Here is a 27,721-nt window from a genome sequence, read left to right on the forward strand (position 1 = left end):
CTTCTTACCTCCTTATTGTATTATGCTACCATATTGGATATGTTTTGTGATATCTTTATAGAGAATGAGAGATTTGAAAATCTCTAAAAACCAAATAAGTTAAAAATTTACCACTATCACTGGATACAAAATTTAACTTTTAGATTTTTGGGTCAGTTTCCTACTCTCTATACTGATGTTTGAATTTATTATCATAGAGCTGTAGGAGGATTGCCTGGCTGGCTCAGTTGGTAGTGCATGCAGCTCTTGATCTCTTGATCTTGGTCATGAGTTCAAGCCCCACATTGGGCATTGAGCTTACTTAAAAAAATAAAGATAGCTATAGGAATAAGCAGACCACTCATTTCCTTGTGTCCTTGGCAGTTTCCTTTATGTGTTCTAAGTTATTGGTTGCTATTATTGGTTTCTTGGTTTGTTTTGGAATTTTTTTTTTTTTGGTATGTTTTATTTTTTGATCCATTTTTTTTTATTTTCAGGCATTGGTTTCTCCTGCCACCATGATTTTCATTTATAGAAAGAATTAAGTCTGACATTTAAGTTTTTTTTTTAAGTAAAATTTTATAAATTATACAGGTATTTCTTATTCACATTTAATTTTACAAGTGCAACTTGCAGAGATTCCTTTGATAACACTAATAACAGCAGCTATTACTTATTGCTCTCTTACTGTGTGCCAAGCATTATGTAAGTGCTTTTCAGTTATCTTTAGAAAAACAGATAAGGAAATTGAAGCTTAGAGAGGTTAAGTGACTTTACCAAGGTCATATCAAGTAAGTGGCAATTTGCTACTCCAAAGACCTTGATCTTAACCACTGAGCTCTGTTTTATGCCTAAATAGCCCTGAATACAAGCATATTTGTGGCAGTAAGTGTAATATAGGAAAATTATGTTGATATGTGAGGACTTCAAAATTAATTTAAAAGTCAAACATTATTTTGCTTCTATTTCATTAGCAGGTCCTAATTCTTAACCTTTACTTCATTTTTTTTTTTTAAGATTTTATTTATTTATTCACGAGAGACAGAGAAGCAGAGACACAGGCAGAGGGAGAAGCAGGCTCCATGCAGGGAGCCTGATGTGGGACTTGATCCCCAGTCCCCAGGATCACGCCTTGGGCTGAAGGCGGCGCTAAACCACTGAACCACCCTGGCTGCCCTTAACCTTTACTTCAAACTGTGAAACATGACAATTCATTTGAGATTTAATGACTACCTAAACAATTTAAAATTCCACTCTGGCACTTTGATTTCATGCTCACTTTTGGGCACAAGGGAGAGGCACATGGGGTAAAGCCATTTGGATTCCTTTTTCCATTATAAATGTGGTATGCTGTGAATCAGCATTCTTTATCCTTAAAATATTAGAAAGGTTAGTTTACAGGTAGCATTTGTAGTTTGGTAGATGAATCATTTTTCTTAGAACAGGTTGTATGAAATATAGTGATTATAGAATTACTTAGAACCCTTATCTTGAAAGGTATAGTAATTTATATATCTGACAAAAATTTTTCAATTATTTAAGAAATGGCATGACTTTGAGATTTAGCAGAGTTGGTTCAAATAGAACTTCAGCTTTCCTTATTTAGTTTATTTTCAGGGTTGAGAAAGCCATATAAAAATATTTTGAGGGATCCCTGGGTGGCGCAGAGGTTTAGCGCCTGCCTTTGGCCCAGGGCGCGATCCTGGAGACCCGGGATCGAATCCCACATCAGGCTCCCGGTGCATGGAGCCTGCTTCTCCCTCTGCCTGTGTCTCTGCCTCTCTCTCTCTCTCTGTGTGACTATCATAAATAAATAAATAATTAATTAAAAAAAACTTAAAAAAAAAACCTTAAAAAAAAATTTAAAAAAAAAAAATATTTTGAGTCTTACATGAATAATATTGTAGACAGAATATTCTTGAAGACAGTGTTGAATACATCTTAAAATTTTGATTTGTGAACACGATAAATTATATTTCCTCACAGTTTCCAAAAGGTTTGTGTCTATGAGTATAAATGCAAATTTCAGATTTGAGTATATAGAAAGGGAATTCTGTAGTTTGAATTCAAAAGACAAAATTTATTTAACAGACCAAATTGTGCTTTTTAATCTATAGCTACATCATTATTTCCATTCCAGTCTCACAGCTTAAGCATTTTTAAAGTTAGCCAATAAAATATTCTTAGAATTGATAGTCAAAACAGGAGCAAGCATTAGATAAATCTGTTTGACAATACAGCCTTGAAATGTAATTTTGCCTTCATTATGGAAAACTGAACTCACTGTGGAATCATTTGTATTTATTTCTTAAGTCTGTTTTCTGTGTACCAGAAGATTTGGGGTGGGAGAATGGGGCGGGGGGATTGGTGGGTGAAGAATTATGTACACATATTAGTTAGAGCCAGACTTTTTGATGCTAATATATGGAGAGAGAAGTTCTCCAAAAGTACAATAAAGTGTAATACACTTCTTATAATACTAATGTACTTTGTTGTTGTGTACTAAATACTAAAAATTTTATTAAGCATATCAAGACATAAAAGAAATTATGTCTGTATTGGCTAAGACAAGGTTGGAACATTTTAAGTGAATATTTGTTGGGTTTTGAATTCCCTCTTCATTCATAGATGTGAGATGTGTGATTGACTTAACTAGAGATGTATAAATTCCCTTAAAGACAGAGTGGCTGGATTTGAGCTACAGATGTGAGCCTTTGAATACGATCCACTGAAAATAGGTATTAATATAAACAAACATTGAGAATATTTAAATATATATATCTTGCTTAGGCAAAATTTGCAGACATTTAATTGTATTGCTCCTTTGTGGTGTTTCCTTGAAATGTCAGCACGGTAGGCACTGTGATCTGAAAAATAACTATTTTGACAGTTGGCAAAATGTGCTCAGTTATTTAAGTATTGGAGCTAGAATCCTAACCCTAGCCCTACTGGGTAGGCTCCTCTGCTAGTGAAGAGAGTGGACTGCTGATTGCAGGCTTACTGGTAGGTTGAAATTATCTTCCAGTGGGTATTATTGATACAAAGCCATCAGTGGAAACTGGATGACAGGCCAATTTTTAAAGCATTTTTAATATTCCACTTTTCCTCCTTCTTTATGTACACACTAATGTAAGCAGATTGGCCTAGTTTTTCCCATAAAACTAAAATCATTCAGCACACTTAACTCTTCTTTCTTGCTCACCTCCTTCCTTTTACCTTCAGGCCATGACTCTTTCCTTCTGATTCTCCTTTCTTTTGGAAATATCTATTGTTCATATGGTACTAGCCTATGCTAAGTGCTCATGGAAGTAGCACTTTTAATACCCCAAATTATTAAACTGGAAAAGGAATATTACTACAAGCTAACTCTCTATTTCCTTGTTCAGTGTCATCACATTAAATTTTGGCTTTCTGATTTTTCTTTTAAAGAGAAAAACTGAGCATTGATTTCTGAATTCTATGTCTTCCTACTAAAAATCGTTATCTCGGTGGTAGTAGAGGTTAAGGCACTAGCAATGATAACAGAAGCTATCTATCATGAGTAAATGTTTTTTGTTTGTATAGGGTTCACATTGCTTTCAAAGTGCGCTCCAGGGAAGGTGCACATCGTCTGAGATAGGTGTGTTGTGCTTAGTCAGGTTGAGATCATCACAGAATCTAGGCTATCTGTTCAGTACAACATCCTTGCTACTTCTATAGGTATAGACAAGCAGAGTGATGTTATTAAGTGTAGTGCACTGCTGAAAAACATGCTGGCAATATGGGGGAACCTGATTTTTATAGTGAACTTAAATTTTGGTATAACAAAATTCAGAATTATGGACAGCAATTTAAAAACATGTTTTTAAATAAAATTCATAAGGCTGTTTCTTAGATCGTAAGAAACTTAAATTTCAGTGTAGAGCCATTTTACTATGAGAACACTTTTTTAAAGAAAGATTATTTGCACGTGCGAGAGCGAGTACGTGAGCTCAGGAGTGAGGGAGGAATGGAGGGACAGGCAGAGGCAGACTTCCCACTGAGTAGGGAGCTTGCCACAGGGTTCAGGGTTCGGGCTCGATACCAGGACCCTGGGACCAGAACCTGAGCTGATTAACCAACTGAGCCACCCAGGTGCCCGAGAACAGTTTTTTTAATCAGCAGTTTCTAAATATGACTTCTGTTGGTGCAGCTGGTGTTTTTTGGAAATCAGTAAAATTAAAAGTATTACCAGTCTACACTTGTATAAATCTTTTGAGTTACCAGATCTTATGGGAGGTAATGCCAGAGTCAGAATCTTCTGAGAGACTTAAAATGGATTCTGATTTCTCAGCTATGCTTTTCTGTTCTGTACAACAGGTAAATGTGTGTGGAAGTGGGGAGCAGTGGTTTATAGATTGTTACCAAATGTGTTTTCCTGCTTTGTTGTTGCCTTTAGATTTTGGTTCAAAATCAAAATACTCTACTCTACTTCTCTGAATAGTAGAGTTGTTAGCTCTGAGGAGGAGGTCTCTCCAGTAAGCAAAATTTCCTGTAAATGCTACCATAGTAACTTTAGGAATACATGGCATTTGATTGTGAGATAGTTAATAAGATTTTTAACTATGCTGTTCACTCTTACTTTGGAAGGAAAGTGACAGATACATGTTATTTTCTAGGTAGATGTTGAATTTGAGTCATTTGACCTTGCTAGAATCTCCTTAAAGATAAAATAGCAAATAAATTAGGCTGCGTCCATTGAATACCTCACAGTTTACTTTTGAAGCTCAGATCATTTATGTCATTCTCCACTGTTTACAGTACCTCGGTATAAAGGATAAATTAAGCATTTATTTATGAAATTATCCATATCCATAGAATTAAGTCAGTTTTCTTCTTCTTCTTTTTTTTTTTTTTTCTGTGATTCTTTGGCCATAGAATATAGATGTTTCCATTGAAACCTCTATAGCTAGCGTTAAGACTCAGATAAATTAGAGAAATCCAGAGAAGTTAATGGCAAATTTTGCAAATTGTGATTTTTAACCTACTTCCATGCATTAGGTTGTCTAAGCAGTATATGCTACCTAATGAATGATTCATGGATGTCTGCAGTCAATGGAAATATATTTTTGTCCTAGTTATACCCTGCCTTCCCATCCAAAAAGAGCAAAGGGAAGATAAGATGTATATAGCACTTAATAATGGCTTAATAGGAATTCAACCATATACTATAAACATATATAATTCACTGTTGAAGGATTTCTTAAATATATGTCTGCATGCGAGGTTGATTTTTTTGGTATCCTAGCTTATAGCTTTCACTGTCTTTTTTTTTCTTTCTAATGTATTAAACGATATGGAATTGATTTTGTATTGATTAAATTGAGGACTTTTTCTAACATTTTTTACTTTTTGGTGCTAGTTACATACATTTTATAAGGAAAATTATACACTTGACATTTTGTGGCCTCAACCTAAAGAGCTGGAAATTTGCCACCTCTCAATACCACAGAGTTGGCACACAAGTTTTGTTGCACTTCCTTGAGAAGTGAAAAGGCCTGAAAAGGCAGAGCGTCATAGGCCAGGGTGAACTTCAGCGGAAAGATGAATGGGGAAATTTAGAAAAAACCTACCAATGCCTTATATGAATACTGAGACTTTTAAGTCTTTACTTTAAACTATAGAAGAATATCTTCAAAAGAAACAACTGTGTCATAATTATTGACTTGGTGACTTCAGTTGGCATAACAAGAGTAGGGATGAAAGGAAACAGTTGATCTCTCAATTTCTTAAAATTCTTTGTCATTAAAAAAATAATTTGATCTTCCTTTTATATGGCAGTTCTATTACAGTCCAAAAAATAAACTTCTGTTTCATAGGTTACAAGACAGAGTGTGAAAGTAGAAGATAGTTTTGAACTTATGTGTTTTGAAACCATATTGCGATTACTCATGCTATTATATTTGAAAAGAATAGAAATGTAAAATTCTTTTGACTTAAGTTAAACATCTGCTAGGCAAATTAGGCTTGTTTCATGAGTATTATTTATATACAATAATAGATTTTGTTTTACTAACCTAGTGGACTCTAGAGTTTATCTTGTATTTGAAATGATGCTTTGGAACACTTAAGCTTTTCTCTAATGTAGACATTAGATGTTTAATGTTGCTGCTGGTTCAAAATACATACAACTTTTCATAAAATCTTTATTGTCTTACATGTAAGTTATTACTTCCTTGAACTTGTTCACTGAAATATTTATATGATATGTCAGGGTCGGTTCATTCAGACTTGCTCTTTAAAGTATCTTTTGAAAATAATCTTTTGTAAAATACTGCTGTTATCTTTTAAATGTATTTTTATTTTAATGTACCCTAAATGCCAGTGCATATTGCTATAAACAATCATGTGCACTCACTTACCCTATTTATCTATTTCCTATCTTATTTTTTTTCTTATTTTAAAGAGGAAATATTAAAAGCAAATGAAAAAATTAAAAACGTTTCTCCTTTCACACCACAGTGGCCTATCACCAAAGCTGTTCAGCCTCAGAGCCAAATAAAAGCTGTCTGCTCTGCTGGCCACAGTCCCTGCAAACATGCTGCCATTGTGGCTGTCCTCGAGATCCTGTGGTGTCTAGGCCACACCAGGAGCTGTATGCTTACTTCTTGATCCTTTCTTTTTATTTTAGGGATAGAAGATAAGAGGTATTTATTACTTACTTATTTATTCCAGTATCTTTGGCTTATTGTGATACTTCTACTTCAGTGTTTCATTTAATTAAGTCATTATTTTTACTGAGGGCTCTTGATTAAGGGCCCTATTTCCTACTAAATTACAAGGGCTGGTTATGAAAATAATATACCTGATCATTTGTTTATATAACATATTGAGGTTTCATGAGGTAGTTAAAGTTTTCACAGTGATTTTAAGCAGAGATAAATATAGGTTACCTTGAGGGATAGAGGGAGAAAAGGAAAAACAAACATTTACTATTCCTTTTGGCAAGACATGGTTCTTGGCCTTTACATGTGTTGTATCAGTTTAAACCCTGGATAAACTCTGTGGCAGAATGTGAAGTATGTGGACACCTGAATGGCTCAACAGTTGAGCGCCTGCCTTTGGCTCAGGGCGTGATCCCAGATTCCCGGGTTCAAGTCCCACATCAGGCTCCTTGCATGGAGCCTGCTTCTCCCTCTGCCTGTGTCTCTACCTGTTTCTCTCTCTTTCTCTGTCTCCTGAATAAATAAAATCTTAAAAATAAAAAAAAAAAAGTGAAGTATGTTCTGAGTGTTTCTAAATTCTCTGGAAGTTGAAACAAAACCACTTTATTTTCAAAATATTCAAATTTTATTTCTTAGGCCATAACTTATATAGTGAAACAGAACTGTATCTTTCAACTCATCTGCTTTTAATTGAATCTTGTTACAACTGCAAAAATGTTTTGTGCCGCCTTCTAAACTAGGAAAAAAAACAAAGTTTTGATTAACTGATCCCATCAGATACTGCAAAATGAGCTTTGTCAGAAGAAAGTGCTCAAAAGATGTAAATCTAAGATATGAAGAAAATTGAGTTAGAAGTATCCTACTTTATTTTTTCTCATTATATAAAGTAGCATGTCAGTTAATGTTTTGTTTTTTCATTGTTTTATTCACAAAACATTTTTAACATTACAGTTACCTGTATTTGTACATGTAACTTCTGTGTCAATGTCACTAAATATATAAATTGGTTTTATTTAAAATAATATCGCTATAAGGGTGCCTGACTGGCTCAGTTGGTGGACGACGTGACTCTTGGTCTCAGGTTTGTGAGTTTGAGCTCCAAATTGGATGCAGAAATCACTGAAAAATAAAATCTTTAAAATAAATAAATTAATTAAATAACATCACTGTATTACCAAACATTAATAATCTTAATGTGACTCCAGGTAGAAACTAGGACATGAACATAAATTAAGAGGTGTATGTTTAAGTCTCCAATTTAATTAAGTTTGATTGCTTATATATATATATTTTTATTAAGATTTTATTTATTTATTCATGAGAGACACAGAGAGAGAGGCAGAGACACAGGCAGAGGGAGAAGCAGGCTCCATGCAGGGAGCCCGATGCGGGACTCAATCCCCAGACTCCAGGATCACGCCCTGAGTCAAAGGCAGATGTTCAACCGCTGAGCCACCCAGTCGTCCTTGGTTGCTTATTACATTTCTTTGTTATAGAACAATCATTAGTGTGGTTTCAATGTAGAGATATGGATGTGGAGAAAAGTATTACCAACACAAATCCTGTTTCAATCATAGTATGAATGGAGTAGAAAGTCCTTGGAACTGCAAGATCATTTATAATTGCCAGCATGCCTATTGTGCTTATCATATACTAGGTAGTGTTCTAAACTCTTATAATCACATAATTCAAAAGAAATTTATTAAGTGGCTTCTATTATGTTATCATTCTAGATGTCAGAAAACGAAGGTACTGAGAGTTCAGTTGACTTCCCCAGTGAGTCTCACCTGCTTTTATTAGCTAGTTAGAGGCAAAGTTGGGATTCAGACCTAAGCTGTCATTGGTAATGTGTTTGTTTGTTTGTTTGTTTGTTTTTACCAGAAATTGAGTTTATTTGGGAAACTCTTATTTTGTAACAAGCTATATGTGAGTCTTTTGGAGGGTTTTAGGTGGGATGTACTTATATGCAGATGGGGAAAAGCCCAGCCAGAATGCAAAGAGGGAGAAGTCCCACCAGCACCCAAGCAGTAAGTTTGTTGGCTTCAAGATTGGGAGAAATTCCTTGGGAGGATGTTCACTGGTTAGGACCTCTCAGTCTTCTTGAAGTCAGACATTTAATGGAAATTTCTTATTCTCAAGTTCCATCTTAAAGATGTTATTTATTTGAGAGAGAGAGAGAGAGCAAGTGAGCACACTAACACTAGCATGAGTGGAGGGAGGGAGAGTGAGAATCCCAGACTCTCCTCTGAGTTAAATGCCCAGTGTGAGGGCTCAGTCTCATGACCCTGAGACCATGACCTGAGGTGAAACCAAGAGTCAGACACTTAACCAACCAAGCCACCCAGGTGCCCCCTGTAAGTTCCATTTTAGACCAAAACTCTTCCACATTTTCATTTTGATCAAGATCTTTCACAGAAAGCATTGCTTTTCAGCCATATTGTTCAGGCATGGTTTTCCTTTCTCTCTCTCTGTTTTTCTCTCTTTCTCTTTGTTCCAAGACATTATTAGATGGAGTACATGTCCCTTGAAGCTGAGGAAGACCATCCTCAGTTGTCTTGTCCCACAGAGAGAAATGGCAAGTAGATTTTATTGGACTCATTTGAACAACAAAAAGAATAAGAAATGGAGAATCTTAGTCATCCTTCTCTAGGGTAGTTAGTGTCCATGGTTAGTTGAGCTTTAGGATGAACATAAACACAATGTTCTTAATACAGTGAACATTGGTAAGTGCTTTGCCTTTGCAAGTTTGTTCTCTTAAAAAGTAAAGAACACCACAAAAAAGATTAGTAATTTCAAAATAAAGTTTCAAGCTAACCAAATATGGGTAAGGATGTGACCAAGGCTTAGCATTTATTTGCTGGCCCCTCCCTCCCATTGAGTCTGTGGGGCTCGTACTATTGTGGCAACTAGTGATGCTGAAAGACGTGAAGTTGCTAAATTGTGTATCAGAAATGATGATTTGACATTAACAAATAGAGGAAAATACAGGTCACAGAAATGATAGTAAGCTGTTCTTGGCTTCCAGTGAAGTTACACAGATAATTTATGCAGTGAATTTGTGTTTAGACACAAATTTATTTAACATGAGATCTTTTGTTTTAAGGGTGGAAAAAGGGACCAGCCCAGGTTTTTTTTTCACGGTCTTTTCTTTAAAAATAACTTTTTCTCAGTTAAAAAAAATATTAAAAAGGAACTTCCTAGGGTTCCCATAATCAAATTAGGACCGTTTCACACAAAGCAAAGAAAAATTTGCATTCAAAAGCAGATTTCAATTTTGTTTAGAAAAATATTTCTTAGATTGACTAGAGAATCCTTTCAATTACTTTTAAAAAGCTTGATACTGAAGTTCTGTTTCTACTTCATGTTGACTCTTAATTTTCAGCTAATCATGATGTAACCTAACCGATATAGCATTTACATTTCATAAAATGTAAAAAAAATTAGGTCACCCATTTTCTCAGATTTCCTCTCAGATTTCCTCAGATTGTGGTTTTTTTGTGTTTATTGTTGTTTTGTTTTTTTTTACATAGGGGAAATTATATCTACTTAATAGGATTAGCATATAGTGTTTTTAGTTGCTTATGAATTTTTGTGATACAATCGTATTTACCCTGAATACGAAAAGGTTTTAATTGCCACCTCAAATATACTTTCTTCACAGCTGCCATTTTCCATTTTCTCTTCTTGTAAAGCTGTTTTTAAGCACATACACATGATGAAATTATAATTTAATAAGTATGTCAAATATGCTTTTAGTGTTTTGATAATTCATGCTATTTCTTAAATCTGTGGTTAAATCTATCTCTAAAAATTTTACTTTTGAGTAAAATATAGTATAATTATACTATAACTCTTATTTGTTAAGTCTCTAAGTCTTTTAAAAACTTTGTTTGATATACCCTCTAATAACAGCTTGACCATATCTTTTCAAGATAAAATATGGAAATAGTATTTTTATATCAGAATATGAGCACATTTTCAGCAAGAAGTTTTTCTTGCATACCTACCTTCTGGTATTCTATTTCATTCTATTCTTAATATTAGCTTGGGAGAGAGATATTATTCCCATTTTATAGATCAAAATACTGAGGCTCAGAGAGCTTAGTCAAGGTCAGATAGTGGGATATAGGTAGCTCTAGAATTTGAAATTGAGATTATATATTTCCTAAATCTAATCTCTCTCTAGAATAATTTAGGTCTTTCTCTAGTGGTGCAAATGGAACTTCTTGATTAGTTGAAAGCCCTGACTTCATTCCCCTGCTAATTGATGGTGTCTTCCAATTTAGTCTGTATTCATTTCTGGGACAGTTTTTGTACATACAGGTTGGAATTTTAAGTATACAGAAACATTTTTTTTTTGGATTTTGTTCCATATACATCTTATAGTGTAGTAAGACAAATGGCAAATGTTAAGTTACATAAATGGGGTTACAAAGCAATGTATTATTGACCGCTGTGAAATAATGTACTGTAGCAGGTACATCGTATGGGAAGAGTGATGGACCCTGGTTCTATTGCTCTCTAACTCTTGACCTTCTTGACCATATGCTTATCTTGTTCAATCTATAATTCTGCTTTTTCTTCTAGATCATTAAAGCCGGAGTAGCTAGAAATGAAACACAGAAATAAGCGTTATTTTTTGTGGATGGGACTTAAGTGCCACAAAGTGTTCCTTTCTTGAACATTCTAATTAGTAGTGGTTTAATTGTATCATCTCCATTTCACGGGTAAGAAAGCCTGAAATTCTAAATCTGAATGCTCTTTCTAACAGATACTGTAACTTTTGAACATAGTGAAAGCACCTGCCATGTTCAAACCATTTAGTCCTGGGCTCTAGCCATGGAATGTTGCATGGTATTAAGACAAGACACCGATCAGAAGGCTACATTTCACTATCTTGGAGGCCTCTGATTCTGTTCAGTGTTGTTACTTTTGCTGTTTACATCCAACAAAATCCCATGAGATGATGAGTTTCCAGTAGAGGCTTTTCTGAGAATACTCTCTGGCCACTTGTGGTTAACTTACCTTTCCCCCTGATCTACTAGAGACCACAAATAGAATGTTTTCTATGTTACCAGCTGCTTATGCTCCCTGGATGGAAGAGGGGATTTAAGTTCCTACAGTTATAGAAATCTCCTAAATTTTAGTGAATGACTCATGATGCTTAGTTAGCCTCTTTAGATGCTTTCATAGCCAGGATGACTGATTCATGGACCACTCTTCCCCAGTCCCTCCTTCCCCTTGCAGACATCTATAAGGGACGTAGTATTCTTTACACACATTCGACACTGGCTTCTCATTCTTGTTATTACATATGGAGTGGGAAGCCACCAACAGTGTCACGCAAAACCATTTTTCAGGAGTGTGGTGATAGGCTAGTGTAGATGCTAGCACTTGGACACGATTCTGATTTTTCTTTGTCATACTGTTCTCCCTACTATTGCCAGTCACAGAGGGCAAAGATCATGTCTTAATTTCAATACCTTCCCCCTCTCTCCAAGAAAAGAAATTTAGTTTGGGTGAACACCCAGTTTTGTAATATTTCATGAACACTATTCAGAAAAAGTGACTTCACCCTTCTTACTTAACTCCTAGGGAAGTAGCTGGTGTACGGAATATAAAATGCATTATTTCTCCATCTTGCATGAAATCGGGAAGAACTTTACATAACCAAACCCAATTATTCAGTTTTATTTACCAAGCAGATTCCCTAGAAAACAGATGAATTTTTATTTTACCCATAGTTGTGTGGGTTAAAACAAAACATACCAACGAATTAAAGCAAGTAACATGAATTCCCACAGAATCTTTGCTCAGTTGGTCTAGTTTTCGTGCTGTCTCTTATCATTCTGAATGCTTCACATGTCCTAATTTCCAGAGGGTTTAGGTGGCTCTGCAACCTACTTGCATTGTTTCACTCACCAGAGGAAGTAGTAGGAGTCCAGCTCTGGTACTAGAAGTCATGCTTTCTTCTAAGATACCCCTAAGAATAGGCCATTTTCTTTGGGCTCTAAATCATATAAATGTTGGTGCAAAGTGGCAGATAATTGAAGGGTAGGTACAATCTTATTTTGATGCCTAATTATAGGCTAACACAGGTAGATGATTCCTGAAGTGTAGTCCTAGACTCTTGACTGCCCAAAAGAAACCCAGCTCAAACCAGAGAGCAAAATTGGAATTTATTTCTTCAGATAAGTGGAAGTCCAAGGCTACAACTAGTTCTGGGCACATCTGCATGGGAGGACTTAAATGATCTCATCAGGAACTTCTTTTTTTTTGTCTCTCCTTTTTGTTTTTTGTTTTTTTTTTTCCTTAGCACACTGCAAGTATTAAACTGTTTTCAAACTTCATTGTTGCTTTTGAAAAATCCCATATTGCTTTTTTTTTTTTTAAGATTTTATTTATTTATTCATGAGAGACACTGAGAGAGAGAGGCAGAGACACAGGCAAGGGAGAAGCAGGCTCCATGCAGGGAGCTTGATGTGGGACTCGATCCCGGGACTCCAGGATCACGCCCTGGGCCAAAGGCAGGCACCAAACCGCTGAGCCACCCGGGGATCCCCGTCTCTACTTTTTTCAATTAGGACTTCATGTGATGGCAAAGAAGGTCATTGGCAGCTCCAGCTAAACATCATTTTAACAGCCAGTATTCCCCTTTAATGAGAGCATTTTTTCCCTATAGCTACAACAAAAATCACAGGAACAACTAATTAACTCACATCGCACCACCTGCCCATTTCAGAACCAATCATGACAAGGAACTAGGGATAGAGCTAGCATTTTGGTCAGTCCCTTATCACACTAAGGGGTGTGTGAAAGGATGAATATCAGCCCCAAAGGGAGCCCATACGACCTGACAGTGAAGGGCTGCTTGCCTCTGTTGGAGAAAGGTAGCCAAGAGTAAGGTTGTGTTTTTTCATGTTTTTCAAATTCGGAGCTTAGAAAAGTCCTATCTACTCACAGAAATTAGGTATGCTAATAAGTAGCATATCTTTCATCAAAGCCACAAATTTGTATCGAGAATCCATTCAATGCCATTCATTGTACTAGATCTGCTAGCTATAAGAAAAGACAAATTTTGCTCCCTTGAAGGTTATATAAGCATGGAGATGATGCCATTTCAAAAGGTAGAGTATAAGCAGTGCTGTGGCTAAGGGAAGCACCCACAGGGATAGGTGGGGGCATTTCCAGGCAGAGAGGGCAACATGTAAAAAGGTCCAGTGGTGAGAGAGTCATTAATGGAAGTAGTTGCTATTCATGCAACAGAAATAGAGATCAGGATTGTAGAGGTCAACAGGCCCAGATCATCTAAAAATCTTGTACTTGCGAAGATGTTTTTATTGTAGTTTTTGAGTGCCATGGGTCTGTTGATGGATTTAATGCAGGGAAGTGAAATGATCAAACGTTGTATATTAGCATGCATACCCTGTACTGGGGCAGATGGACTGGAGAACAAGGCCAGTGGCTGAGCATATTCAGGCTATGGAAGTAGTCTGAGAAAGGTGATGGAGATTAAGGAAATTTGAGGAATATGAGGGCAAGTTGGAAGAAGGCAGTAGCTGAATACTCAGGGAGAGAGGAATTATTGTAGGTCCTACAAAACACCTGGTTTTGTCTCCTTTGGATATCCAGTCTCTGTATGGTCTACATCATCCCATTAGCAAAAAATAATTAGTAGATTTTCTGTACTGACAAAAAAAGAAATAGGGAAATGCTCAGAGCAGCATTTATAGTAGCCCCAAATAATTCAAACATTTCTTGACTAGTGAACAGATAAATAAAATGTGTATGTGTACTACAGAACATAATTTGGCAATAAAAAGAAATGAAGTAGTGATTGATAAATGCTACAAAATACTATGAACATGAACAAAATATTTAGTGAAAGAAGCCAGTATTAATAGGCCACATTTGTATGCTTCCGTTTACATGAAATGTCCAGAATAGACAAATCTATATAGACACAAAGTAGATTAGTGGTTGCCAGGGGAGACTGAGCTGAGAGTGGGGGAATACAGGAGAGACTGTTAATGGATATGTAGTTTCTGTTAAGAGTTTTGAAAATATTCTAAAACTGATTGTGGTGTTGATTGAACAACTGAGAAACCACTGAACTGTATATGTCAAATGGGTGAATTGTCTATTAGAAAAAATATATGGGAGTAAAGTCACCCTTATCTAGAAAACAAAGACCAGCTGGTTAATCAGGCACATAGAATACATTAAAAAATGATGAGAAATAGCAAAAAACTGGCAAATACTTAAATGTCTAACAATAGGAGAATGGGTAGATATTATATATACATAAAAAATAATGAAAATCCTGATATTAGCATATTCACATTTTAAAAATTAGTAAATAATTTAGGTGTCTTAAAAATAGTATTTTGGAACTATTTAATTTAGGAGTAACATATCTTTACTCTAACCCTTAATACTATTAATAATGTTACCGAAGAAAACCATTTAAGGTGGCAAAGGGTCACTTTATTTATTTATTTATTTATTTATTTATTTATTTATTTATTTATTTATTTATTTATTTTAGGGTCAGTATATTTTATAGTGATTTTATTTTAAAAGTAGAGATGGTGGGTTTTTTTTTTTCTGGACTTTTAAAAAACTTAGGGCCTATTTCATTTAACTGAAAAATTTAGTGTATTGCGCATCTTCAAAGGAGACCAAGTAAACAATTTATCCCCTAACTCTGGGTTTAGGAAGAAAGAAAAGATTATTACTTGGAACAATAGAAGTGGCAAAGGATAGTAACAGCTACATTAATAATGTAGAGCAAAAAGATGCAGCATGATAGAAATCATGGCATAATGAGGGAAGGTAAAATAACATATGAATCCATAGTGTTTCAGAAGGAAAAACAGTGAGCATCACCAAACTTACACATGGTTTCTGTCATTTACACTTTATTGCAAAAACATTTTGCAAACCATTTTGGCCCTTTACCGCATTTTTAAAAAATTGAGGTATAGAGACACCTGGGTGGCTCAGCAGTTGAGCATCTGCCTTTGGCTCAGGGCATGATCCACGTCCAGGGATCATGTCTTGCATCAGGCTCCATGCAAGAAGCCTGCTTCTCCCTCTGCCTGTGTCTCTGCCTTTCTCTCTCTCTCTCTCTCTCTGTCTCTCATGAATAAATAAATCTTTTTTAAAAATTGAGGTATAATTGATATATAACATTGGTTTCAGGGATATGACATAGTCATTCAACATTTGCATATATTGCAAAATGATCACCACAAGAAGCCTAGATAATACCCATCACTATTTATGGTTAGAAATTGTTTTGTCTCTTACGATGAAGTCTCATTTTGTTTTATAGGATCACTAAACCAATCAGGAAAAAACCCCAACACAAATATTTCAATCTTAGTTAGGAAACTCGAGGAAATGAGCAGTTCTAGAGAGTCCCCAGGGTTTGGTTTGGGGAATAAAGGGTAAAACAAAGTGGAGAAACCCTCCAGGGTCTGCCTAGAAAGAATCTTAGAAATTGTTTTAAGACAAGATATTTTGGCTTCAGTTCATCTGATATTTTTCCGTTGTCTTTTTTGTTACTGATTTGAAAATTATTTTACTTGTAAAATGAGACAGCAAAAATCTAAGGTATAATAGAATGTTAGTAGCTAATAAAGAATGAAAATGTATCAGATTTTAGAATGCCGTGTATTTGTAGATGATGCCTGTGTATTTTAAGGGTCTGTGTATCAGAATTTCAGAGGATGGTTTAAAACTTGCAGGTGTACTTACATTGAAAATTTTGCATTCAGAATCCTTGCTGTGGTATTTTTTAATTTGCTTTTTAAATATCCCCAATTTGCTATCCTTGAACATCTCCTCCTACCCAAGAGCAGGTCCCTCATCTTAGAGGCTAGAGGCTTTGTCTTTCCTGAGAATTTCCTTTCCTTAACTTTTTAATTGCAGTGCTTTTATGGGTCCTGCCCCAAATTTCTTTCTTAAATTTTCTCTTTTCATTTAATTTAGCATTTCCATTTCACATTAGGGATGTGCCTCTTTTTCGTCTTAGGAAGAAACTGGTATTCTCTGAGTGAATTGTAAAATTCTTCTATTTAAATTAATGGCAAACATTGGTTTCTAATAATTAGGAAATCATTAATAGAGGAACAATTGTAGATCTTTTCAAGAGTCTTTCAGTCAATATTTTACCTTATATCTAAATTGACAGAAAGCCCTTTGCAAAGCTTAGTGTTACTTTGAGAGCAGAGTGAACTTTATTTTTTGGCCAAAGCATTGCTGCTATACCACCAGCAAGCAACACATTTTGCTTTTATAATTTTGAAAATTGTTCTTATTTAAGCATAAGAACTGACAGCTATAAGAACTAACATTTATCTAGTAGCACAGTATTTATTTTTTTGCAGTTTTTTTTCTTTTCATTTGAGCACACGTATTTTTCTGGTTGCCGCATCTGTCCCATCCTAGTTCTCTGAAAGAATTGCCAATTAGAGTCTAGTTCTTTGTGTTGATGTTCTAATTAATCAGGAAAGGAAAATTTGCTTTTAAGTCTGTGTGAAAGTCCTTGCTAATTGGAAACATTAATTCAGAATTTCTTACATATTTCCCCCACTGAACTGGTTCTTCTTCATTTAGCTGGGTATTTTGTTTTTTTTTTTTTAAATTAGAGTAATATTACATTGATTTAACTTGTTTTAATATATCAGGTTCCTACATATAAATAGTTTGGGATTTGATTATTAGTACTGCCAGATAGATTATTTGGCGTTTTTTTTTAAGGTTTATTTATTTGTTTGTTTATTTATTTAATAGAGACAGAGAACAGAGGGAGAGGGAGAAGCAGACTCCTCGTTGAGCAGGGAGCCCAATGCGGGGCTCCATCCCAGGACCCTGGGATTACGACCCAAACCGGAAGCACTCAACTGAATGAGCCACCCAGACACCCCAAGCTTATTTGGTTTAAAAAAAGGATTCAGGGATCCCTGGGTGGCTCAGAGGTTTAGCGCCTGCCTTTGGCCCAGGGTGTGATCCTGGAGACCCGGGATCGAGTCCCACATTGGGCTCCCTGCGTGGAGCCTGCTTCTCTCTCTGCCTGTGTCTCTGCCTCTCCCCTCCCCTCCCCCGTCCCGTATGGATGTATAGATAAATAAATAAATCTTAAAAAAAAAAAAGATTCAGAGGTGTTCTTTTAAATATTAAATTCTCATGTACATTGAAAGTAAATTTCAAATTTACATGATTTACATAGTATTTTTAGGTATACAGTTCTTTTATAAGCTAAACTAGAACTATTAGTACTTTCTTATTTCTTTTTAAGGACCATATTCTACCTTTAGATGCTTTCCCATTACTCGTGCTGAACTTATGGTGATGATTTCAGTTTACTGAGAATTTCTTGTGAATCATCAAAGATAGAGTTTGGCAAGTGAAGTTTGATAACTGTAAATGAGGTAAATAAAACTGAAAATGAGAGTTTTCAACATTAATAATATAGTACAATTAAAAAAAGTTTTTGGATTTCTGACTTAAAGTCATCAGAACAACAGGTTAATCACTGGCTAGGTAAAATGGCCTTTTTATATGCAGACAGAACATTCATTCATTCATTCATTCATTCATTCATTCATTCATTCATTCATTTATTCTCCATGTATTCATGAGAGAGAGACAGACAAACAGACCAGAGAGGCAGAGACAAGGCAAGGGAGAAGCAGGCTCCATGCAGGGAGCCGGATGTGGGACTCGATCCCGCGTCTCCAGGATCAGGCCCTGGACGGAAGGGGGCGCTAAACGGCTGAGCCAGCCGGGCTGCCCAGAAATTTTAATATATTTCAGTGTACTCTAAATCTGTTTGGTCTAATTCACTGTCAGTTCTTCAGTGCTGAATCCCAATAATAGGAGATGATACATCAGTGTTTCTGTTGTAAATATCGGAGCTGAAATGAAGGGGTTAGTGAGGATTTTGAATAATAGGACAGTTCACTTAGTGGCAATGCAGTTGAGGTCTTGAGAATGAATACTTTTTGGTTCACATTCTATATGGATTTTGGGGTCATAAGCTATCAGTTTCCTAAAGGAGTCTTAGAATGAGAATAATGACTAATACACTGAAAGCAGAGCCTTTGGGAAAATTATTTTGGGGAAAATTCAATCGTTTTGCCAAATGTGGAAATGAACATAATTTGTTTAATTATTAAAGACTGTCTGAAAAATGATTGTGAAATGGATTTGGGGATAGAGCTTGGTTTTATGTGAATTGATATTTGGGTAGTACCAAAATTGTTCTGAGAATTGTTCATAGACAACATAAAGTCCAAGGATTTCGTGATTAGAAATGAGTACTGTAAACTTTTGACCCTACCTCAGAACCCCCCCTCCCCCCAAACTAGAGTTGTGTTAAAGCACCTACAGATGGCAAGCTTTAGCATATAGTCAACCCTTACCCTTTACAGCAATTATGATCAAGTTACACTCTAGACACTTCGAAAACTTCAGTGTTTTAATGGGGTAAAGTTGGATCTGAATTGCCTTTAGGGTGCTTGTATATATTAGAGAATCATCAAGAACATTTAGCCTAAAAAATTCAGTGTTTCGCCAAGTTTTTATTGTTGCTTTCCTTAAGTGTTTCCTTGACACAAGCTTTTTTTGGCATAGATTATAAGTTAGAACCATTTAGACAGATTTCTGAGGTCTTTGCTGGCTGCCTTAGGCTATTCTTATCATTTAAAAAATTGGAGGTATGTTTTCATAGCACATGAATAGGTACTAATTAATGTTTTTGTCCACTGCAGTAAACTTAGAAGATTTACAAACACAGTTATTATTAAAAGCAGTTCATGGGTCATTTTCTTAAATATAAAATAACAAAGATAAACTTATTTTGCAGGTAAAATGCAAAAGTAGGTACATATATTGTATAGGGTGTTCGTAATTAATGCATTTCACTGTGAGCATTTCTGATGGCATTAGATGACTTAAAAACTGGGCCTGCAAGGATAGTTTTCTTCCCTGAAAATACTTATGTGTTTAATATTAATAAGTCTCCATAGATTGAACAATAAAAGGGTGATTATTTTACAACTTCAGAGAGGATTTCTATTTAGGAAATTCGAGTTTCTTTTTTTTTTTTAACATTAAACATCCAGTTTCATGTTATTTCTGACATGATGTCCCTTTGTAAGATTGTATCAAATAAAGAAACTCTATCATGATTTCTACCGATGACCTCAACCACTAACCACTAGTTTTTTTTTTTTTTTTTCCCTTCTGTTCCCTCTTCTCTTCTGTACCCCTTGATCAGCCTCGTTTGGGTTGATTTGTAATCTGACTCTTGTGACAGATGTTAGTAGGAGGAGTAAAGGGATTCTCTGCTTTTAGACCAATTGGTTAAGAGGCTGCTGTATTAAATCTGTGGTCAGAAGATTTCTTTATCCTTTTAAAATTACTGCCATCAAAGGAGAAGCACATGATATCATAAACAAAAAATGACAGAGAAAAATTAAGGGAGGAGTAGGAGAGACAAGAGAAGTTAGACAAACATAACTGAGGTCGTTTTGGCGGGGGTGGGGGGGGTTCATGTTGAAGCATGTGCTTTGCTTTGACTGAATCTGGCTTAATTTCTGTAAACATCCCTCCTTCTAGGATGAATCAATGCATTTCAGCCATGTCTGTACCTGTAGCAGAATGCTGGCGATGAAAGTTTATAGGCAGTTTAAAGATGAGGGGAGAAAAGTGAAAAGACTTGAAGTTTCAGAGATCCCACAAGATTCTGCCAAGTATGAACACATTCTGAAACACACACACACACACAAAAAAAAGTATGTACTTCAAAACATTTATCTGTCAAGTATTTAGGAGTAAATTTCCCTAAGTTGGAAATCAGTTGTCTCCAAATACATACTTTTAATTATTTCTTTTGGTAATTAGACCTGTGTGCAGAGTCCCTAGTTTTTTTCAACCTCTTTATCCAGTTTACTAGAATCTCTATAAAATGTTTTCCTGTGGGAAGTATTTTCCATGTTGAATGAAAGGGTTTTAACTAGGAATTTCCCTCACTGGGTAGTGTGTTGGAGGAGTGAGGGAAAGTGCTGGTAGTTTAATGCACAGAAGCCATGTCTGCAAGCACAGGAGTCATGAGGGAGTATACAGGTACCCTGGATCAGAAGCAGACAACCATTTATTTGGTCATTCCAGTTTGCTGTGACATTTCTGTCCATGCCAGTGGTGAGGGAGGACCTGGCCATCCTGTGCTGTTGCTCAGTCTTTGTCTAAAGCTTGGTGGAACAGAGCTCTAACATGATTCTGGTTTTACTTATTGATGTTGAAAGCGTGAGCATAACATGTAAGCTCTGGAAAGCATTTAATCACAGTCCAGTCTAGTGAGAGCATCTTTTAGTAATTTACAACTTTAGAAGTTGAGTATTTGTTCCCTTAAAAATCTTACCTTATTAAAGCATTTAATTTAAAAACAGGAAAGAGCTTCTCAGTTTTCCCATTAGAGAACACAAAAGAAAGTGCATAATGACTACTCAGTACACAATCCTCACATAAGCATAGCAGTTTAAATTCACAACCAGGGTACCTATTACAGGTAACATGTAAAAAATTAGTATTAATTAGCTCAACCTCCTTCACAGTACTCTTGTGCTTGCTTTGCGTTCATTTCTTTGAGTTGATTATTTTCTATTAACTAAAAAATGCTGCAAATTGGTCATTTACTGCATCTTGTTTATAATTAGGATTAGAAGTGAATGTTAGTTGAATGATGACAAAGAGAGGGCTCCCTACTTGCTTTAAGAAAATGGTTAAGAAAAGAAAGGCAAATGCCTTTTTTTCTTAAAGATTTTATTTTCATTTTGTTTTAAAGATTTTTATTTATTCATGAGAGACAAAGAGAAAGAGAGAGAGGCAGAGATATATAGGCAGAGGGAGAAGCAGGCTCCATGCAGGGAGCCTGAGGTGGGGCTCGATCCTGGATCTCCAGGATTACGCCCTGGGCTGCAGGCAGCGCTAAACTGCTGCGCCACTGGGGCTGCCCGCCTTTTTTAATGGACCACAATATATTTCATGTATCTTCCCTTTTACTGCATATTACAAACAAACAAACAAAATGTTAACAAAATTAGCTCCAAAGTGAATTCATAGATTTTTAGTTGCTAATTTAAACTGCTTTGAAAAGTCATACAAAACAGTACTCTTAAATAAACACGGGGTAGGTAATTTATTATAGCTGTCTTTAAACTAATTGCTCGAAAAAAAAAATAATTGCTCGTATGTATGTGTTCAAAATAAGTGGAATTTAAGCATGATTTCATACAGCGTTCTTTTTTATTAACTGGGTGAGCACATTTATTTAAACAAACAGTATTAATGTCTGTTGATTAGGCAGATTTCAGAATAGGTTTCCTTCTGCACCAGAAAAGCAAATGCAAGTTTCTTCAATGAAAATAACTCCAAATACCTAATTTTAATTTTGTGATGGTTGTTATTAAAAGGGATGGGGAGCCAGGGTAGCAAGAAAGACTAAAGTGGTGTTAGGATAGGATTTCTATCAGTAAGAATCATCTGTCCTATGGTAGTAAGTGACTTACATGCCATTTGATGTACTGTAATCATCTTTATTTCTTAGCATCTTTATTTTATAGCTAGAAGAGGCCCTAGGAGTCATGCAATTTTTAAAAAAATTAAGGCCTGAAGTTAATAAATGATTTTCTGGCTGTTGCATAGGTACTAATGGGCTGTGCTGGTACACGAATCCAGGTTCTCACCTTCCCAGTTCATTAGCTCTTGTTATCAAATCATGTAGCTTCCCCTAATTTTCTGTAAAGGAAACATTTTCACTGGTTGCCGTTAGTCAATCAAAATGTAGTATGTGTTGATTCTGGCAAAATCAGTAATTGGGATTTCAGTGAATATGTGTGTGTTTATTTTTTAAAACCTATCTGATAAGGCAATCTTAAGGCTATGAGACTGAAAATTAAAGTTGACATAGGCCCATGTATAAAAATTTTTTATTGTGAATTAATTTAGATTGACTTGTTTTAAATCAGAATGTAAATGTGTGTGTTTTGTATATTGAGAAGTGTTAATTGGTGTCTGTGTTCCTAGTGAAAAATGAGAAATAGTGTTATAAGAATTAGCATTTAAGTTGAAACCACTACTTTACTATTTTTCTTTCTTTACATTTATTAGTTTGGTGTTGCGATCGTTGTTTTTGGCTATACTAAACATTAGAATGATGCCAGTGTTTGTACTATAGAAAGTAATTAGGACACCCATGAATGTAGATCCTGATTACCTTTCTCTTGTGGCAAGTGTGCTTATGTGTTAAGGTGAAAGTCAGTAGTATGAATGCAGTTGTAAAAAAAAGGCCTCTCCACTTTTGCTGTAAAATATGAGTTCAATGTGGAATATTATGGTGCTATTAAAATCATATTTTCAAAGCCTAACATAATAAATAAAACTACTTTTATAATGGTGTTGGGTGGAAATGTTGGGATTCAATTTATACAATAGATTTTTTAAAATTACATTAAAAAAATTCCTGAAAATAAATACATTCTGATGTTATATAGTACCTTCAGATAATGGAAATATGGGTCTTTCTTTACTTTTCCCTATTTTCTACATTTTTTCTTAGTGATATTTTTCCTTATAAAAATGACAGACCTGATGGGAATGTAATTATTTGTACTTACTGATAAGCTGAGTAGATAACTGATAATGTATTCATAATTTTTTTGTATTCATAATTTTTTAAGCTTATAAGGGTCTAATCACCTGAAAGATACTTGTTCAGTAATCTTAAGTGAGTAAGAGTAACCTTACTCTTTAAGCACTGAAGCTATACTTACCATTCATTCCTCCCATAACTCGTGTTACTTTCTATTAAAAGTACAGAATTTGTATCAGGTGCTGTACTATTTTACTTGTACTGATATAATATTGCACTTTTATGAGATTTTGTGGTGGGTGGTGGGGTTGCTCTTTTAGAGAGGAAGAACTTGAGGCATGGAGAAGTATACAATAATTTTCCTAAGGCAACCCACCTAGTAACCATTGCAGCCAGGATATGAACTAGTCTATCATCAGAACCACTGATGTTAAATATTATGTGGTGGTTACCTAAATTTTTACATTGTGGATAGAAACTATGACTATGGGAAAGGAAAAAAAAAATAATTCAAACTGAACTGAAAGTGAGATTCTGCCTACAGACTGAATGGTAAATGTACAGATTTTTATTTGTTGCCATAACCGTGTAAAAATGGCCAGATTGAGTATTATTAAAGACAGAGGGTATGTTATAGGCTAGATGGTCTACTGGAAATTAGTTTTCAGGGGTGGGTGTCCATGTGCTTCCAAGTCACTGAAATGGAGGGACAATGAGAGATCTGTGGCACCACTGAAAGGGAGAGATGGGCCTGGTATATTAAGACAGTGAGGACAGGGAGCAAGTATTGGTTTAATGAATGAGTTCCAGTTGAAGGTCACAAGGGCAGACTCCAAATTGTAGAAATTGATTTCAAGAACAGCTGCTTCTCATAAGGGCAACTCTACCTAGCAGTAGGGATTTATAACAGAGGTTAATAATCTGAAAAAACAGGCCATCCAGCCAATCTTTAGTGAATTCCCATGTATCATACTTAAAATAGTAAGTCAGATATTAAAATGATTTTATATAAAAGGAAGTAAAATTTTATTGAGATCATATTTGTTCTAATGAGCAATTTTGTAATTTCTTTATTCTCCTTCAAACACCATTTTCTTTGGCTGTTTAGCAGGGCATACATACCTACTATCTACTTTATGTGATAAATAGAATGATAAAGACCTTTTAAATATCGAATAATTTTATGGCTGCAAGAGCTTACTATTTAATAAATAATTAAAATATTTTAATTATTTTTGTTGGTCTTATTTTCTTTTATATATTAGTCAAAGATATCCTTTTTATCACCTAGCAGAAAGAGAATGGATCTTTATAAGCTCTCTTTTTAGGAAGTGGGGATATTGGCATCTATTGAGAATTACCTAGAATAATCTGTTGGACTAATGAATTAAGTAATAGACACTTTTCCATGTGGGTCTTTTCCTAATTTACTTATTTTTCAAAGTCTTCTCAGATGTGAATATTTTCATTTTATGGCGATTAATGAGAGAATTAAATGGCCATTGAGTAAACAGTGGAGCCCGAATTCAAACATAGACCTTCTGACTCCAAGTCCATTATTCTTGTATAGATATGTACATCACAAGAAAATGTAAGAATTCAAAGCTCCAAGTATAAGCATTAATTATTTTTGATAAAAAAATTAGACAATGTAACCTTAACATTTCAAAATTTATTTAACCAGAGAATATTTATTGAACTCTGACCACTCCAAAGTGGTTGCTCCGTGAGATAAAATGAACCTCTTGGGTGGCTCAGTCAGTTAAGTGTCTGCCTTCAGCTCAGGTCATGATCCAGGGGTCCTGAGATTGAGCCCTGTGTTGGGCTTCCTGCTCAGTGGAGCGGAGCAGTGGAGTCCCTCTCTTTCTGCCTCTGCTCCTCCCCCAATTTGTGCGTGCTTCCTCGCTCTCTCTCACTCTTTCTCTCTCTTGCTCTCTCTCATCTCTCAAGAGAATGAATAGATAAAATCTTAGAAAGAAAGAAAGAAAGAAAGAAAGAAAGAAAGAAAGAAAGAAAAGAAAGAAAGAAAAAACCTCTTGCCTTTAAGAAGCTTAACAGGTGTGTGATGTTGACATATACATTTACAAAAAGGCCAAGGCAGGGTTTTCTGGTTTTTTTGTTTGTTTATTTTTTGTTTTGTTTTGGTGATTAAAGATGATTATATTTAATTTTAAAAATTTTAATGAGTTTTTAAATTTTAACTCCAGTAAACATTACAGTTATATTTCAGGTGTACAAGATAGTGATTTGACTGTATATTCCTCAGTGCTCATCTTAATCCCCTTCACTAATTTCACCCATGCTTCCACCACCACCGCTCTAGTAACCATCAGTTTGTTAGCTGTAGTTAAGAGTTCCTTATGGTTTGTTTCCCTCTTTCCTTTTATTCTTTTCCCCCTTCTCACATGTTGATCTGTTTTCTTTCTTAAATTTCACATATATGTGAGATCATATGGTATTTGTCTTTCTTGGTCTGATAAGTCAGAAATGATTCTCTTAGCATCATACTCTCTAGCTCCATCCATGTTGTTGCAAATTTCAAGATTTTGTTCTTTTTATGGCTGAATAATATTACATTGTTTATTTATTCTTCTTTTTCCCTTTTTTATGATTTAACCATTTATTTATTTATTTACTTATTTATTTATTTATTGTAAAGGTTTTATTTATTCATGAGACACACACACACACACACAGAGAGAGAGAGAGAGAGAGAGAGAGAGAGAGAGAGAGAGAGTGCACCAGCACACTGAGGGAGGGGCAGAGGCGGGGGGGGGAGAAAGAGATCTCACAACCCCGAGATCATGACCTGAACTTAAATCAGGATTCAGATGCTTAACTGACTGAGCCACCCAGGCAACCCTGTTTTCTGTGTTTTAAAACTTAAACAGTACCACACTGTCCATGTTATTCTGCAACTTGCCTTTTTCCTATAGCATTATAGGTTTTTTTTTTTTTAAGATAATCATCTGTGTATTTGCAGGTCAGTCACATGTACAGTATTCCATTATGTGACCGTATTTGTCTGTTTTTCTCTTGATGAATATTTAGGTTTCTAATTTTTTTGCAATTACAAGCATTCCAGGAGCAAACAATTTTGTACATGTCACCTTGTGTATGTATGAGAGTTTGTCTGGAGTATTATCTAGCAGGGTAATTGCTAGGCTGTAGGATATATGATAAAATTTAATTTTTGATGATGTCAAGGATATGAAATGGTATTTTCAGTTTAGTCTTAAAATGCATTCTCAGAGGGATACCTGGGTAGCTCAGCAGTCGAACATCTGCCTTTGGCTAAGGTCGTAATTCTGGGCCCAGGGATTGAGTCCTGCATCCAGCTGCCTCCTGGAAGCCTGCTTCTCCCTCTGTCTATGTCTCTCATGAATATATAAAGCCTTTAAAAAAGTAAAATAAAATGCATTCTCAGATTGCCCTTGAGTTTACACATTGGCCACTCTGTTTCTTTCCTCTGGATTGTCAATTAATACCTAACCCGTGTTTTATTGGGTTATATTTTTCATATTGATTTATAGTTACTGATACATTCCAGATACTTTAGGCTGGCATATTTAGTCTTTGGTTAACTCTGTAACTCTTTTCCTTTGGTAATCTGATAAGACTATGTCTCAACTTTGATTCTAGGCAATGTTGTGTATGTAAAAATGACCCCATAATGGTAAACTGCATCTTGACTAGGCTAAATGGAATATAAATACCTGATGGGGGAGCCCTAGTGTTGAGCTTCCCTGGTGCAGTGACTCTTATAAATGAGCATTTCCCTTATGGGGACCTTGGAAGCTTTGCTTCTGAACTTATTAAAGGAATATTGGCTTCTGTGGAGCAGGAAACATCCTAAAGGGGTACCTCTTGCACCCCGCCAGTGTGGACCTGAGCTAAATGGATGCATGGTCTGGTGGAAGTACTTCTACAGCAGAGTTGTGCCTAATGCTTCCCTGCTGGTAAGCTGTGTTCCTGCCTGTATTCTTTTCAGGAGACTGGGGCCAGATGTTGGTCATGATAATTGTGTGAGTCTCCATGTTTAGTAGAACCTAAGAAAGCCCTTTGATGAGTGTTCCAGCTATGGTAGCACTTAAAGTTATTTGAAAGAGAGTTAAAGAATTAGCTTCTTATATTTTATATATCCATGAAATATCTTTAATTTTGTCTTAATTTTCTTAGAAAACATCTTAAAATATAATTTCTACATCTGGATTATGCAGTCCTGAACCTGAATAATAGACTCTGTTAAGGGAAGTGCAGAGGATCACAATTTATGTCTCTATTGCTCTGCTGCATGAGTTTTAAGTTGTCCAAAATGGAGAGGGGTCAGCTAACAAGACATTTGTTCTCCTGCCATGCTCTGATCAGTTTTGATTGCTTTTGATTTTTAGAAGAGATA

General features: G+C 35.4%; 1 protein-coding gene across 12 annotated transcripts in view; it reads left to right on the forward strand.

Moving 5' to 3' along the window:
* NCOA2 (nuclear receptor coactivator 2) overlaps window positions 1–27,721 on the forward strand; it is a 297,105-nt gene that overhangs the window by 100,587 nt on the left and 168,797 nt on the right. The gene's annotated exons all lie outside the window — the stretch shown is intronic.

The sequence above is a fragment of the Nyctereutes procyonoides genome, unplaced genomic scaffold (assembly GCF_905146905.1).
Source record: "Nyctereutes procyonoides isolate TBG_1078 unplaced genomic scaffold, NYPRO_anot_genome, whole genome shotgun sequence".
In the NCBI taxonomy this organism is placed as follows: domain Eukaryota; kingdom Metazoa; phylum Chordata; class Mammalia; order Carnivora; family Canidae; genus Nyctereutes; species Nyctereutes procyonoides.